Consider the following 17,292-nt stretch of genomic DNA (forward strand, 5'->3'; position numbering starts at 1 on the left):
TGACATTCCTTTTGTTTGATTGTAGTGATGCTACTCAGTCTTCCCTGCTCCAAGTAACTAATCTCTTCAACAAATTAATAAAGGCCTTTAGTATTCATGTACAGCATATCCGTTTATGCATAATGGTTTGAACTTTTTATCTTTTTATTCATGTTTGTCTGTCACAAAGCTAAGATTCTTTATCAACATCTTTTCTTTCTTTTTTTTTTTAGTAATGGACTTTCTTATTTTTAAAAAATGTGTCAGTACATTGTTTTGAACTCACTACTTCATGCTTGCTTAGTAAGTACTCTTTCCCTCATTTCACACCTCCAGCTCTATTAGTTCTGGTTGGGTTTTTTTTTTGTTTGTTTGTTTTATTTTTATTGTGAAAATACTGTACAGAAGGGTTACAATTACATGAGCAAGGTAATGAGTACATTTCTTATCAAGCATTGTTGCCTCCTCCTTTGTTTCCCCCTACCATCCCTTCCCATCTCCCTCACTCCTCCCCCTGCCCAACCCCATGCCAAAATAGTAAAGTTCATTTTAGACATAACATTTTGTACATCTCATTGTTGCAATGGCTCCACCTGTATCCCTATTTAAACAATTTGTTTTATTCCCTTCCCCTCCACAAATTATACAAACATCAAATACAGTGAAAACAAGGGTTATACCATGGGGGAGGGAATACAAAGCAACAAAGAAATACCTTGTAAATGCTCCTCCAACTCTTCAATGAAATTGAAAGAGAAAGTTTACAACTGAACTCATTCTGTGAAGCCATCATAACTCTCATCCCAAAACCAGGTAGGGACTCATCAAAGAAAGAGAACTGTAAACCCTTTTCTTTTATGAACATTGATGCAAAACTTCTCAACCAAATTTTGTCCAATCGACTTCAAAAATTCATCCAAAAAATCATACACCACGATCAAACAAGATTCATTTCAGGGATGCGAAGCTGGTTCAATATACGCAAATCAATTAATATAATTCATCACATCAACAAGAGCAAAGATAAGAACCACATGGTTATGTCAACATCTTTTCTAACTCATCTTGCTATTTTATACATACTCTTATCATGAACCATTGACTGTTTTGAAAGGCTGGTAGGAAAAATTAATGAGAGAAGTCTTAGAAAATCTTTAAAATTAATTATTAAAAAGAATTTCCAGGCCCGTATTTCTGTAAAACTTGCTGAAAATCGGACATTTATCCAATAGCCCACTTTCGGTGGAGTCAAAGGCGAACAGTTCAGAGATGATTACTGCTGATTACTTCTGGTGATTGCACCAAGGTTTCAGTTAATTAGGGATAATTGTAAAGTTGACATGTGTGATAAGACTGGTAATTATCTGATGACCTTATTGGGCTCACTTCTTGGCAAGTGTTAAGTATATAAACTGTGTACAAAGCTGCTGATCTAACAAGGAGCATTATTGCTGAAGTAAAATAGATATGTTAGTTAAATACCTTTTTGTTGCAACTAAATATGGAAGCAGCTATTGTTGTGGTAAATTATAGAGACTAGAATACTGATTGCGATTGAAATAACTATCTAGACTGACTGGCCAACTTGCAGCAGCCTAAGAACATTATCTACTAGAACACATGGTATTTAAATTCTTGTTTGTACAATGTTGATGGTTTTCTGGATCACCAGTCAACTGATTCCACTTATTGGTTGAAGTCAATTAAGAACATTAATTGCATAAATTATTGTTAAAGAAAACTTTGAATTCTTCTTTGATAATTCTATATTTTCTGTGAAATTAGAAAGAAATATTTCTGACAACATATAAACAAATATAAACAAATTATTTAATGCATACAGTATGAAGAAAATTATCAAGATTTATATCATGTTCTATTTTTTCTGGAAAACTAATTTTTAAACCAATTGTGGGAGAAATTATCTATTCCAGTGAGACATTCTCAGTCATGAGATGAGTTTCAACATAAACAATTTTGCTTGTGTGCTCATATGGTGCCTGGTGCATACTACAGATTGAATTTTTCTTATCTGAAGTGCTTTGGAATAGAAGTATTTCAAATTTTGGTGTTTTCAGACCATATGTATTTAAATAAATATATTGAGCTATCTTAAGGATGGGATACAAGACTACATATAATATATAAATCATGCCTATAATCACTTAATGCAATAGTATAAGAGGTTAAACCTCTATTCTTCTTTTCTCTGTAGAACTTGGCTTTGGTATGTCCAAGTGATTCAGTAGAGAATTTAAAAATGATCTCATTGGGAAGGAAAACCTGAGTACAGTTTCCTCCCTGAGATTTTATGGACTTATGGTTTGGAGCAGGAGGAGGGAAAAGAAATAAAAATCAAGAAGTATGGAACACTGAGTAAGAGCAAACAAAATACATCTTCAAGTTTCTCCTTCACCAGTTGGCAGAAGTACTTGAAGAAAGTCTTGGCCAAATGCCCAGATGAAAAATACCTCTAAAGGAATGTACCCGGGCTACAAATAAAGGCATACAAGAAAATATGACTGTTTAAATGCACCTGATCCAGAGGCACCAAGATTCCTTGCCTATAAACTACTCATGGACTCAAAGCATGGACTGTATATCAAGTCTGTTGAAGAAAAGCAGCTTATCCCATGGGAAAGCCCAGTGATAATTGTCTAGGCTTGAACATAAAAAAATTGTAACCAAATTTTTAGCCAAATAAGGTTTCAATGAAAAACTAGAGTTTTAAAAATAATTTAATGGACACAGAATAACTGTGATGATTTCTCCACATATGGTAGCTATTATTATTTCAGCTATAAAATTATACTTTGTTTAGCCTACCACTTTAGGAATTATCTATAAACTTTTTCTCTATTTTTGCTTATTTGTTAGAAGGCTTCCTTTAGGTACCTGAACAAGAAACAGTTTTGTCAGTATTGTTCTTAATTTAGTAGACCCAGAAGCAGTCAAGCCATTCTCACTTTAGCTTCCAGCTCTGAGTAAAATGACATGCTGCAGTGAGAAATTGGAGAAAAGGTAAAAATCAGAAAAGCATCAATGCTTCTCTAAATGAACCAGCACACTCCACATTTTACTTATTGCTGTGGAGCTTAAGTATTTGAAGAATTTAGCATGACCCTGAAACAAGTTCAGCCAAATGTAGTATTTCTGTGAGTAGTTATAAAATGAGACTACTAACTTGGAAGCTGAAACTGACTAAAAGAAATTTTACTTTACATTTTCTGTACTTTATGTATTCATTTATTATTATCCCAATGTGGATATGTATGATTAATAGCAAGTATTTTTGTATACCTGAAATAATTTGTATAAGTAGCAGTTGACAATGAAAATTCTGTCATGCGGAGTTCAAAAAACAGAATAGTAATCTTCCAATCACTGTATTTGATGTCGGTATAATTTGTGGAGGGGAAAGAGAAAAACAAATCGTTTAAATAGGGATACAGGTGGACCCATTGCAACAATGAGATGTACAAGTCGTTATGTCGAAAGCGAATTTTACAACTTGGGTGGTGGGGGAGGGAGAGCGGGGAGGATTGTGGGGCGGGGGGACTATGGGAAGGGATGGGAAGGGGAAACAAAGGAGGAGGTTACAATGCTTGATAAGAAATGTATTCATTATCTTGTCCATGTAATTGTAACCCCTCTGTACAGTATTTTCACAATAAAAAATGCAAATAAAAAAGTAATATAACATATATTTATAATTAATTATTTAACATATTTAAATGCAGGTATGGTCATACTTCTCATGGGAAAGCCTTTCAGCATTAACAGCATGAGGCAAATCAGCTAAAAGAAAAACAAGAGAAACAGTGTGCAGGTAGGTCTGCCTCTGTTTCCTTTAATAAACTGTCCACAGACCAAGATGGCGATGGGGCAGTTCGGAAATGCCACAGCTCTCCCCAACCAAAAAGAGAGTTCTAGTTCCAATGCTTAATCTCTCCAAGAGACTGACAACAACAAAAAGACAAACACTCAGAGAAAAACAGGAGGTGGAAAATAACAAAAAAGAAAGAGAGGAAAAGAATTTCAAAACAGAGAAGAGCGAAGACCCCTTCCCCAACCTTTACTGGCCATGCAGCAGTGCACCAAGCCGTGGCCAGCAGGCCCAGTGGGGGCTGCCAGAGCCCCAGAGACACAGGGGGCCGCCTACAGATCACCTGCGCAGAAGCCGCCTGAGGTACCAGTTTGCAGACCAGTTGATTGCCACGAACAGAGAAACCTACCAGCTGGGAGTCTCCAAGAAGATCCCACCCCCACCCCTCCCTCTCCACCTGAGCAGAGAGGCTCCATCCTGCCAAAGCCGCACGGCACCAGCAGTGCGACAAAGGGAGCTGTCTTCAGACCACCCGCACAGAAGCCCCCTGAGGCATCAGACCCCTCCCAGCGGGGGCTTCCCGGGTCCCAGTGGCACAGGGGGATGCCTGCAGATCACGCTCGCAGAAGCCACCTGAGGCACTGGCATCAGACCCACTAATCTCTACAACCCGGCATCCCAGAGACACAGGGGGCTACCTGCAGATCACCTGCCAAGAAGCCGCCTGAGCGTGGACATTGTGGAGCCGACAGCTTCAATAGAGGCAGAGACAGAAAAGAATCACACAGAGCCACCACCGCCCAGCCCAGCCCACAACCACCCCAACTAAACTCGGATTGCAACAGCAACTGACTACCTAAACCACACAGAATCAACTAGCTCCAGGGTGAGTACCCCACAGGGGGACAGTGTATCCCTCAAGGGAGACGAGAGCTGCAGGGAATCCCCAGACCCTGACCTAGACTCCCTACCCCAACACCCGGACCACAGGACCCACTAAAACTGGGAACTGTTGGAGAGCTCCACCAGCCCATGGAGCACACTCCACTGGCCAGGCTAGAGAAAGAGCGCCTCTGGAAGGGAGCTTAAATGCCCAAGCCATGAACAGCACCCTTGGGTCAAGACTACCAACAGTAGAAGAAATTTGAACTGTGTACCCCAGGCTGCATAACCTAGGTGGTATACACAGCAGCACAGGCCTAATGAGTGCGCTCCAGGCGGGGGCCAGAACCAGGCCTGGGGATCTGGCACTGGAACAACACAACCAACTCCTCCCAACTGAAGTCAAAAGCTGAGCATACACCTCAGCAGAGGGGAGAAAAACAGGAAACAGCACTCCCCAGGAAGCATGCCTGTGACAACAAAAGACCTGGAGGCTCTGGACAAGAGAAGCCCAAACCCGACCAAAACCCCACCCATATACTCTAGGCTGGGAATTGGGCAACACAGGCCGCCAGCACCTGATAGTAAGCAGGAGCTCAGGCTGATAAGGTGGCTCAGCAGTAAAGTGATGTAGTAGAGTAGTCTTGGATGTATGAGGCCCTGGATTTGATTCCTCAGCATCACAAAAGCAAAAAGGGTCAGAAGTGGTGCTGGGGCTCAAATGGTAGGGTGCCAGCCTTGAGCTGAAGAACTGAGGGACAGCACCCAAGCCTAGAGTTCAAGCCCACAACCAGCCCCAAACAAACAAACAAAAACACATCAGGAGCCCATAGCAGACTCCAGTATCTGGGAGAGGGCATCCAGAGCATCTGATATTCCCAAGAGCACCCATAGGAGCAAACACAAGCAGTTTAGGCTGCTCAACCTTCCAAAGGCGGGAATTGCCAGCAATCGACAGCAGAGAGCCGAGAATCCTAAGTAGGTCAGAATAGCAGCTGGAAATAGGCTCCCAACAGAACCCAGATCAGGCACAGACTCTCTCTACCAATACAGAATCCGCAACCAAGCAAAGACAGACACACCAAAACAAAATTGCAGATCAGTCTCCTGAACTCTTATGCGAAAATCACAGAGAAAAATTACAAGGTTTACCACCACCCAAGACAGCAAGCTAAACTCAATAGGCAGCAGCCATGCAGGGAAGAACCCCAGTGGGAGCAAACCAGGAATGGAAGACAAAAGCTACATCCAAGGGTTGCTGGAGGCAATGACTCAAGAAATAAAGCTAGAAATTGATCAGAAATTGAAAGAGCACAAGGATGAACTATCAAAAGAGATACAGGATATCAAACAAGAGATGCATGCAAAAATAGAAGCTGCACAAACCTCAGTAAGAAGTGAGATAAACGCCAAATTAGAGGTAATGCATACTGAGATCAGTACTATGAGAACCAACATTGAATCCATAAAGGGATCCATTTCCTCCATGCAAACAACAATAGAAGCCATGGTCAACAGAGTGAATGAAATGGAAGGTAGAGCGTCAGATACAGAAGACAGAATACACCAACTGGACCAAAAAGTGACAGATATGGAAAAATCACTCAAATTAAACCAAAGGGAAATTCAAGAGCAAGCAGATAATGCCAAGAAATTTAACCTTCGTATAATTGGAGTGGATGAAGGTGAGGAATTCCAGGGCAAGGGAATGCAACACCTATTCAACAAGATAATCAGTGAAAATTTTCCCTACCTCAAAAAGGAGCATCTTACCTACATAACAGAAGCATATGGAACGCCCAACAAGCAAGATCCCAGGAGAAACAATTCTAGACACATTATAGTAAAAACGATAGATCTGAATAAGGAAACAATCCTGCATGCAGCAAAAATGAAGAAGGAGCTATACTACAATAGGAAAAAATTAGAATCACTGCAGATCTCTCCACACAAACAATGAACGCAAGAAAGGCCTGGGAAAGCACCATACGAGCCCTGAGAGCCAATAACTGCCAACCCAGGCTAATATACCAGCCAAAGCTAGCATTCACATTCAATGGAGAACTGAAAATTTTTAATAGCAAGAAAAACTAAATGAATACATAAACATTAAGCCAGAATTACAAAGAATTCTAAGAGGGGGGACATAACCTGAAGAAAGCAACCAGGAACTGGGACCTGCCCCAGACAGGCATTACTCAAAGTCTAACTGAGCAAGCACAGGAGGAAAGGAAACAAGAAAAACTTAGGAAAATGGAATGCATCTCTCTATACTTTCTCTTAATATAAATGGGCTGAATTCACCAATTAAAAGAAAACAAACTGAGGACTGGATCAGAAAACAAGACCCATCCATCTGTTGCCTTCAGGAGACTCACCTCTCAGCCAAACATACAAACAAACTTAGAGTGAAGGGTTGGAAAAGGATCTACCAATCAAATGCCCCCAGTAAGAAAGCAGGTGTAGCTATCCTGATATCTGACAAAATAAACTTTTCATTAAAATCAGTACAGAAAGACAAGGACGGACACTACATATTAATACAGGGAACAATCAAAGAGGAGGATATTACCATAATCAACTTATATGACCCAAATATTGGTGCACCAAGATATGTTAAACAAACGCTCTCAAACTTACAGAATAAAATAGATGGTTTAACATACATAAGTCAATAAATGTAATCCAACTCATCAACAGAGCCAAGGTCAAGAATCACATGATTATCGCCACAGATGCAGAAAAGGTCTTTGATAAAATTCAACATTCATGCATGCTAAAAGCTCTGGAGAAAATAGGAATAGAAGGAACATTTCTAAAAACAAGAAAAGCCATTTATGACAGACCAATAGCCAATATTATACTTAATGGGGAAAAGCTACAACCAATTCTCCTAAAATCAGGAACAAGGCAAGGATGCCCACTGTCTCCACTCCTCTTCAATATAGTCCTGGAACCCTTAGCCAGGGCAATAAGGCAAGAAAAAGACATTAAAGGGATCTGCATAGGGAAAGAAGTTAAACTATCCCTTTTTGCAGATGACATGATAATATAATTTCACGATCCCAAAAACTCCATCCCCAAACTCTTAGAAATCATAAATCACTTCGGCAAAGTAGCAGGATACAAAATAAACCCACAAAAATCAGTTGCCTTCCTGTACACTGACAATGTACAAGAAGAGAAGGAAATAAAGGGAGCAACCCCATTCACAATAACCTCCCCCAAAATAAAATATTTAGGAATTAACCTAACCAAAGATGTAAAAGAACTATTTAATGAAAACTATAAAAAGTTAAAGAAAGAAATTGCAGAAGACACTAGGAAATGGAAAGACCTCCCATGCTCTTGGATAGGCCGACTTAATATAGTAAAGATGGTAATAATTACGATATTAATATACAAATTCAATGCAATTCCTATTTAAATCTCAATGACGTACATCACTGAAATACAGAAAACAGTCCAAAAATTCATATGGAACAACAAAACACCTAGAATAGCCAAAACAATTCTAGGGGATAAAGACAATATGGGAGGGCTATCCATGCCGAACTTCAAACTCTACTACAGAGCTATAATAAAAAAGACAGCATGGTACTGGCACAAAAACAGACCTGAAGACCAATGGAACAGAATAGAAGATCCAGAAATAAATCCACAGGCCTACAGCCAGCTGATATTCGACAAAGGAGCCAAAGACATACAATGGAAGAAACACAGCCTCTTCAACCGCTGGTGCTGGGAAAACTGGGAGGCCACATGCAGAAAACTAAAACTGGACCCCAGCCTATCACCATGCACCAACATCAACTCAAAATGGATTAAGGACCTTAACATTAAACCTGAATCTCTGAAATTACTGCAGGACAGAGTAGGAGAGACACTTGAACTAATAGGCACAGGAAGGAACTTCCTGAACAGAGTCCCAGGGTCACAACAAGTTGGAGAGAGACTCGACAAATGGGACTACCTTAAAATAAAAAGCTTCTGCACAGCTAAATCTATCGCAACCAAGCTAGAAAGACAACCAACTAATTGGGAAAAAATATTTACCAGCAATATATCAGACAAGGGGTTAACATCCTGTATATACAGGGAACTCAAGAAAATAATCCCTCCCAAATCTAACAAACCAATTACTAAATGGGCAAGGGAACTAAAGAGGGACTTCTCAAATGAAGAAATAAAGATGGCAATGAAACACATGAGGAAATGTTCATCATCCCTGGTGGAGAAGGAAATGCAAATAAAGACAACCCTGAGATACCACCTTACCCCAGTCAGAATGTCCCAGTCAGAATGCTGGAGGGGATGTGGAGAAAGAGGAACCCTATTACACTGCTGGTGGGAATGTACACTTATACAACCACTTTGGAAAGCAGTCTGAAGGGTCCTTAGAAAGCTAAAGATTGACCTCCCTTACGACCCAGTCATACCACTTCTAGGCATCTACCCAGAACAACAGGAACCAATATACAAGGACACGTGCACCTCCATGTTTATTGCAGCACTGTTGACAATAGCTAGGATATAGAAACAACCTAGATGCCCCACCACAGATGAATGGATCCAAAAATTGTGGTATCTATACACAATGGAATATTATGCAGCCATTAGAAATGACAAAAGCATGGCATTTGCAGGGAAATGGATGGAGCTAGAAGGAATCGTGTTGAGCGAGGTAAGCCAAGAGCAAAGAGACAAACGGTACATGGTCTCCCTGATAAGTGGATGCTAAATCCAAAATGTTAGGTGATACGACAAAACTAACAACACTTAAGAAACAAAGAACTCCCACTCATCTGGTCGAACCACTACTAAATAACCCCATGCTGCTGATCACATGTATGGTGTATAACATGTGAACACCGTTATATATTATAGACTGTGATAGTCAATTTGCTCCAGGAAAGTTAGAATGAACTTGTGACTTTAAATGAGCATCATTATTCCACAATACTGTGAAATTCGTGAAATTATGAAATCACTTAATCACAATCAAAAAAAAAAAAAAAAGAACCTTGGGGAAGGTAGGGAGGGAAGGGATGGTAGGGGGAAAACAATGGAGAGGGTAACACTGTTCAAGAGGAAATGTACTCATTACCTCACTCATGTAACTGTAACCCTCTGTATAGTATCTTTACAATAAAAAATGTCTAAATAAATAAATAAATAAAAGGAGATGAGAAAAAAACTATAAACTGTCCACATGCTTCATTGGTTTACTGCCTGATCTCATTTACTTTTAAGTACTTTATGCAGTAATGCAATTCATAAGACATCAAATACATAATACGTAAATGGTCTCACTATTGTCAAACTAAGTTTAGTATTTTTAAATATCCATAAACAAGAAAAATGGCACAACTGACATTTATCCCACTTTCCATAAATATTTTTGAATTTATATTTTAGATTCAATATAATATGGTCAAATTATTTGAACTTCTCCCCTTCCTGGGTGCATATGCAAATTAATATCAGTGCGATAAACATGTCTAAATTAACAGTATTTTGAAGTTTTTCCCAAACAACATGATACTATAGTGTTTTTAGCATAAAATTTGTTCTTTTCGGTTAAATATAATATTTTTAATCAAAAGCTAACAGAATGTAATGGTTATACCCACCACTTTACTCCTACCTATATTTCCTTAAAGAACAGTATGAACTGAGAAGGCAAAGAATATCTTACAATTAAAATTCTTCACATGAACATTATTTTAATGTTGGTTTGCTAAGGCTTTGATGATTTTAGGCTAAAGCTATAAAGTTCTGTCATAGAGACATGAGACACATTTAAGGACAGATATTAAAGATAGCTATTGTTTTTTCACCCCATTTCCATGGCATAAATATTCCAGCTTGAAGCTGTTGAGAACTTTTTCAAAAGTATGGAACTGAGCAGTAGTTTTAAAATAAGAAGAAAGTGTATAACTATATCAAGAATCTGAACTTCACTTTTTTATAATAAATATTTTGATGATAATGATGATAATATCTTATATTATATCTTATAATAGATTATATTTTATATTTTATATAATATCTATAATATATATTATATATGAAATATAATATATATAAATTATATATAAATATATATGAAATATATAATATATAGGAAATGTATAATATGTATTATAGATATTATATGAAATATATAATATATATTACCTTATGATAAATCTTATATAATATATAAAATATTATATAATATATATTATATATTATATAATAAATATATATATTTTGTATTATATATCATATGTGATATAAGATATATAATATATACTGTATTATGTAGTATAATATAACATATTTATAAAATAATAGTATATTATAAATTATATATACTAAAATATGACATACAATTTATATATATTATATATAATATATATCATATTATCTTATAACAATATCTCAAGCTATCTTTCTTTGTGTGCTGCTTATAAGAGCTTTAATTTAGGGCCATGCATTGTCCTTGAGCTTCTCTCTCTCTCTTTCTTTCTCTCTCTCTTTCTCAATTCTAGAGCTCTACCATGTAAGTCACAGTTCCACTTCAAGTATTTTGGTGGTTATTTAGAGATAAGTGTCTCACAGACTTTCCTGCCCAGTCCAGCTTCAAACCATTATCTTCAGATCTCAGCCTCTTGAGTAGCTAAGATTATATGAGTAAACCACCAGTGCCCAGCTTCAAAATCTTTCTAAAATAATGTTTTATATATTTGTATGAGTAAAATTATGCCGTAGTGAAATCATGCCAGAAAATTGGAGACTCCAGGTCTTGTTCTCATATAGAAAACTTTTCTTAAAAAAAATTAAAGACTGTAAGATAGGAGCTTTTGAAACAAAAGATTTACTGCAATCAAGAAAGTGTCATTCAAGAAGGAAAAATCATGGCATTCCTATTTCCCTTTGCTCTACTCACCTCCTGATATATAGTGTAGTCACATGGAAAAACGCTATTATTATTTCTCTACCTGAACCCTAAAGGGTCCCCAGTAACTTTTTGAGTATACTAACCTATATAACCTATATTGAGTTTCCTAAATGATTTATTTCAGCTTTGTTTCAAATTCAGAGATCAGGAAGGAAAAAACAGCATAGTTGACTTTGCAAGTTGCCACAGATGGCAAAATAAGTACTCAAAGAATGTGAGAGCTTTGAGGACACCATAGACTCCCGCTGAATTCCTTGCTTTTTTTATAATTTGAGGTTATGAGTTGAAGGAAATATTTCTATCAATAAAAATGGGCCACAATTTTTAGAAATGATGTCATAGTGTGAATCTTATCTTTTTTAGGTAGGGGGTAGGGTCCTGGGCTTGAACTTGAGGATGAATGCTATCCTTGAGGTTTTGTGCTCAAGACTAGAGATCTACCACTTGAGCCACAGCTCTATTTTCAGCTTCTGGGTTATTAATCAGAAATTGAGTCTTTGGGACTTTCATTCTTGGGTTAGCTACAAACAGTGAGACTCAGATCTCAGCCTCATAGGATTACATGTATAAGCCACTGGTGCCAGTTTCAACATCTTTTTTTTTTTTTAATTTCCTTCTTTTTCAAAAGCACCTTTTCCAACTCTAGTCCCTAAAGTTTTCATTTCTGTCGGTAGTATGTGTGGTTCTGCTGTTATAGGGCTATGGGACTCTGTCCCTGGAGGGCCTGTCCAGTCTTATCATTCACCTTGGAACACCATGTGCTCCTTCTGGTCATTTCCAATTCCACAGAAGCAAGGTGTGCAAATGGGATAAAAAGAGTCCAGCAAATCATCTCCTAATTGGCCTCCACCACTTACCTCTAGTAAAAACCCTATCAGGCATTGCCACCTGGAGGTATGGGGGGGATGGAATTTTAAGAATCTGATTCAGGAGCTCCAGGGGATTCCATTCCTTACCACTGGCCCTCCTGGTCCTTGTAGTCAAGCACTTAGTCATGAGTTGCTAAACAAAATACTAGTATAAGATCTGGGACATGGACAGGGAAAAAAGTTCAGGTTCAGGTCCTTTTTCCAAACTATCACCACTAGGACTGTGAAGTTTAAGCATAGGTGAAAGACATTTCACTCCTACCCAATGAAGGAGAGCCTAGAGCCTCTTAAGAGCACTTACAAATAAGATTCCCAACTTCCTTATTGGGAAGGCTGTCTCCCTATATTCCCTTCAGATAGGCTTGAGTTGCTTCAGGATCCCTAATTGGCTATATGATCAAAGGTTCCAAAAGTACAGGCTTTCTTGCCTTGAAAACCTTGCCTCCCTTACATGCCAGACCTAAGTCAAAGTATTCTTCCTTTCCCTGGGTAAAGACTGGAATCTTGTTTGAGTGGCGCAATCTTTCTACTCAAAGGATTGTCACTTTACTGGGGTGAGGTTTAATGACATTTCCTTTTAAATGTAAGAACTCTTCACCTAGGGTCCTTGACTTTGATGCCTAAATTAGAATTTCTGGAAAAGTCATGATGGTAAGAAAACTTGTCATAGCTTCATTAAATAAACAAGCCGGTAAGCAGACCAAACAGACAAAAATCAGACAAACACATAGAAGGACAAGGCACTCTGTAACAGAGTGTGGGTGCTCTCAAAAGGAGAGACACACAGCTCCTTGGGCTGTTGGGGTATTTATATGGTAAAGACAGGGGGCCTAGCTTTGAAGTTATGTAAAGATAGGTGCTTTGTTTTTGCTCTTATCATACCTGGTGCTACTTTCTGAGTTTCCAGGTAAGACTGCATCCTGCCATAAAACAGGTCCTTATCCTTGAGATAAGGAGGCACCTTGCTATCTGCATTCTGGGGGAGGAGGTGGCTGAAGTTTGTGGAAGCATTTTTCTCAGGAAGGCATACATCCTATCAGGCAAGTGTTAATTCTTGGGGTGAGTAGTGCATCCCTCAAGAAGGAATGCATCCTTTTGCCTCTCTTTAAAGCAAAGACAGCACTTGATATTTCTAAATTTCATATTTCTGAGTTACTTTCACCAGGCCTGTTTCCTTAAGTTATCCTGCTTCATTTCACCTAAAATGTCTTTAGTTCTCTTAATCTTAAAGGAAACACTTGAAGGAATATCTTCTGTATTTGCTGTAAGCTGACCACACCTCATTTTCCCCTAGTCTATCTGGCTTCAGGATCATGTGCAGATTAAGAACCACCTAAAGAGGTCAATTCATTGTATTGTCTTCTTTTGTGGCTTTTCTATTAGTTTCAAGTAAACTTACTCTTTTAATCTTAAAGACTTTCCTGCCTTTTGTTGTTGGCAGAGAAAATGAACTTGCACCTAGATATTTTCTATACATGCTAAAACATGAATGTCCCTAAACTTCATGGTAAATGAAACTAATAATAAACAGATAGTGCATAATTCCACAACCACATTGTTAGCCCAGAAGCCCCACCCCATAACTTAACATACTGCTTCCCTAGGCAACACTAGGCCTATGTAGTGAAGGCAGCAAATTATTAGCCCCTACACCACTTCCCCCAACCTCTTTGGGATAGGTATGACCATATAAGGTAGAGAGATTCCCCAAATCCCAGAGCTTATAAAAGGTCATCTGAGACAACAGCAGGCACTTCTCACTTCCTCTCACCTGGTGAGAAGGTATCTTTGCCTTTACTGGGAACAAACCTTTCCTTTGTTCTTTCTAACCTGGATGTCCTTGTGGTTTCTTGACTAACATTGTTGAATAGCAAGGAACTAGGTTTATCTCCACAAATTTGCTCATCCTGTGAGCCTGGTTCCCAATTGCCTCTCTGCTAGTCACCCTCTTACCCTGAGAGTTGCAACTCCGGGAGCCCAGACTTCTACCAGACTGACAGAGCCACCATGCGCCCTCCCTCCTGCCACCTAGTGCTCTCCCATTTCCAATTCACTAGCCTTCATACATCTGCATGAGGTAAGTGGACTTGGGATTCCTATAGTGACATTCTTTAGTTTTATTCAGACTCCTAGTGCCAACTTTTCTTTAATCCACACCCAAAAGCTCCAGTACCTGGCTGCTGCAAGTCTCCAACTGAAGACTTATTATCTGAGGCACAGACCTAGGACTCAGACCTGAGAGTCCAGGACACAGGGGTCAGGTGAGGACCTACCACTGTCTCCTGCCACATTCTCCCTAAGACTGAAATATTCCAGGGAAGCCTGGATTGTTTTGGCCTTAGATCAAGTCACCAATGAGTAATTCTCAGTCTAAGATCCCATCTGACTCCCCCATACTGGCATATATGCTTTCTCTCCACCTAGCTCCTGGCCTTAAGTGCCAGCATCTTATTGATCTGTATAACTGAGCAAGGCCTGATTGTAACCTAGGGATCCCATCCAAATGGCCGCTTAAAGGCACCTTTAACTCCATCATTATTTGGGATCTATACAACTATTGTGAGCACTGGGAAAATGGAGCACATCCAGAAATACTCTTTTCTTCACTCTCTCTCTGTAAGTACCTACAGACTAAAAATCATCTCTCTCCAAACTAAAAATCATTTAAATTCTCCCTCTCAAGGCCAAACTGTCTTCAAACTCTCTTCCCTCCTGCCTTCCCTGCTGTTCCTATTGTCACTGCCTCCATTGCCTCCAGACTTCTCAACCCCTCCCCCTTCTAACTTCTCAGGGTCCCAGTCAGCTCAGGCTCCTGCCTCCCATGCTAGCAGTGGCTTCCCTGCCCCCTCAGCCCCTCCTCCCACTCCAGCTGTACCTCCTGCCCCTTTTCAGCAGTCCTCCTATGTCTCCTCCCTTGGGCAGTCACTGTCCCAGCCCCTTCTCTCACTTCACTCCCTCCCACTTCTCAGCAGTTCCTCCTTCCAGTCAAGCTCTCAAAGATAATTGTGCCACTGCTCCTCATTCCAGGTCTAGTCCACCCCTCCCCTTTCCAAGCCCTCCTATACTCACTCTACTCCACCGCTCCCACTTGCCTGACACTGCCCACTAAGTCCTTCTCTACTATAAATCTCCCAGTCATCTCCTCTAACTTTTCTTGTCTGGTCTCTCTCTCTCTCTCTCTCTCTCTCTCTCTCTCTCTCTCTCTCTCTCTCTCTCTCTCTCTCTCTCTCTCTCTCTCTCTCTCTCTCTCTCTCTCTCTCTCTCTCTCTCTCTCTCTCTCTCTCTCTCTCTCTCTCTCTCTCTCTCTCTCTCTCTCTCTCTCTCTCTCTCTCTCTCTCTCTCTCTCTCTCTCTCTCTCTCTCTCTCTCTCTCTCTCCCCCCCCTTCCTCCCTCCTTCTCCAGACTGTAGATCATTTCCCAGTAAATTGCCACCACTCCTGCTGATAAGCACTTTGAGTTGTGCCCTGAGAGTAAGATGCAGGCAGGGTCCCAGGAACCCTCCCTCCCCCCTCCATTCCCTCTCAAGGGCTAGCCATCCTGGATCAGTGGTTCCGGTTCCTCTTGTATATTCTTCCTCTCTGTAGCAGCTATAGAGTCTCTAAACTAAACTTTTCGTCTACTACAAACTCCTGCTAACCTCTGTCTCTGCCTCCCTCCCTGCCTCTCTTGTGGTCATAAACCTTACATTTCCCAAGCCCCTTCTAGACCCTAAATAAATGGGGTTCTGCCCTGTTTCTGTAGGTAATCCATCACTGATAGTGGCTGGCTGGCTAACACATTGGACCAGCTTCTCTTTTTTACTGCCTTTTTTTTTTTGGCTCTCTCTTTTTCTGACCCAAAAATGTCTCTGGGACTCAGGCCTAATCCTATTATTTTCTCTTTCCTGAGTTCACCCACTTTGGTATCTGAATTCTTAATTTTTCCCTTAAGCTAAACTCCTCTAGGAGGCTACAAAATTAAAATCCCTCCTGTCTCACCTCTTCCCTATCTGGATACCTCTATCCAATCATTTCCTCTCATTAAAAACCTGCCCAGCAACCCTTCCCCCCAATTCTCTTTACTGACCCAAGAAACTGACACCTAGGAAGAGACAAAAGACACCTGGTGGGTTTTCTACACCCTCCCCCTCTCTTCCACCAAGCTAAATCTTCTTCATTCTTCTAGGTGTTAAATGATTTCAATTCATATTCTGATATGCCTTGCTAACAGAATTACTGCCTCTCTTCACAGGCTGGGTAAACTGAGACCCAGCCATCTAATATATTTTGTTAGCAAAAATGTCTAACCTTATTCAATTGTCAAATTTCAAATTCTAAGTAACTTCTTACAGCAATCTTGGTACCTCTTGCTGGGAGGAAATTCTCCACCCAGTGCTCGGATTCTGCATTAATTAACTTCCTAAATACATAACTTCAGTACTGGAAGATAAGATTAAGTTCTGAAGATGGATAGTAGTGATGGTGGTCCACAAATGTAAGTTTACTTAGTTATAGTGAATTATAAAACTTGAAATTGTCAAATTGATTTATTTAATGTTTTATATATAAGAAACACATTAAGGAAAACAAGATATCTATATATACATGGAACCATTTGTGATTGAAAATTTATGTGCCCTGGACTTTAAAATCTGAAAATGTCAGCTGGGCGCTGATGGCTCATTCCCATAATCCTAGCAACTCAGGATACTGAGATGTGAGGATCAGGGTTCAAAGCCAGCCCTGGCAAGGAAAGTCCATGAGACCTTTTCTTTTTTTTTTTTTTTTTTTGCCTCTAAACCATTTATTTCT

This window comes from Dipodomys merriami, unplaced genomic scaffold (assembly GCF_024711535.1).
Source record: "Dipodomys merriami isolate MVZ:Mamm:240054 unplaced genomic scaffold, mDipMer1.0.p SCAF_3, whole genome shotgun sequence".
Lineage (NCBI taxonomy): Eukaryota > Metazoa > Chordata > Mammalia > Rodentia > Heteromyidae > Dipodomys > Dipodomys merriami.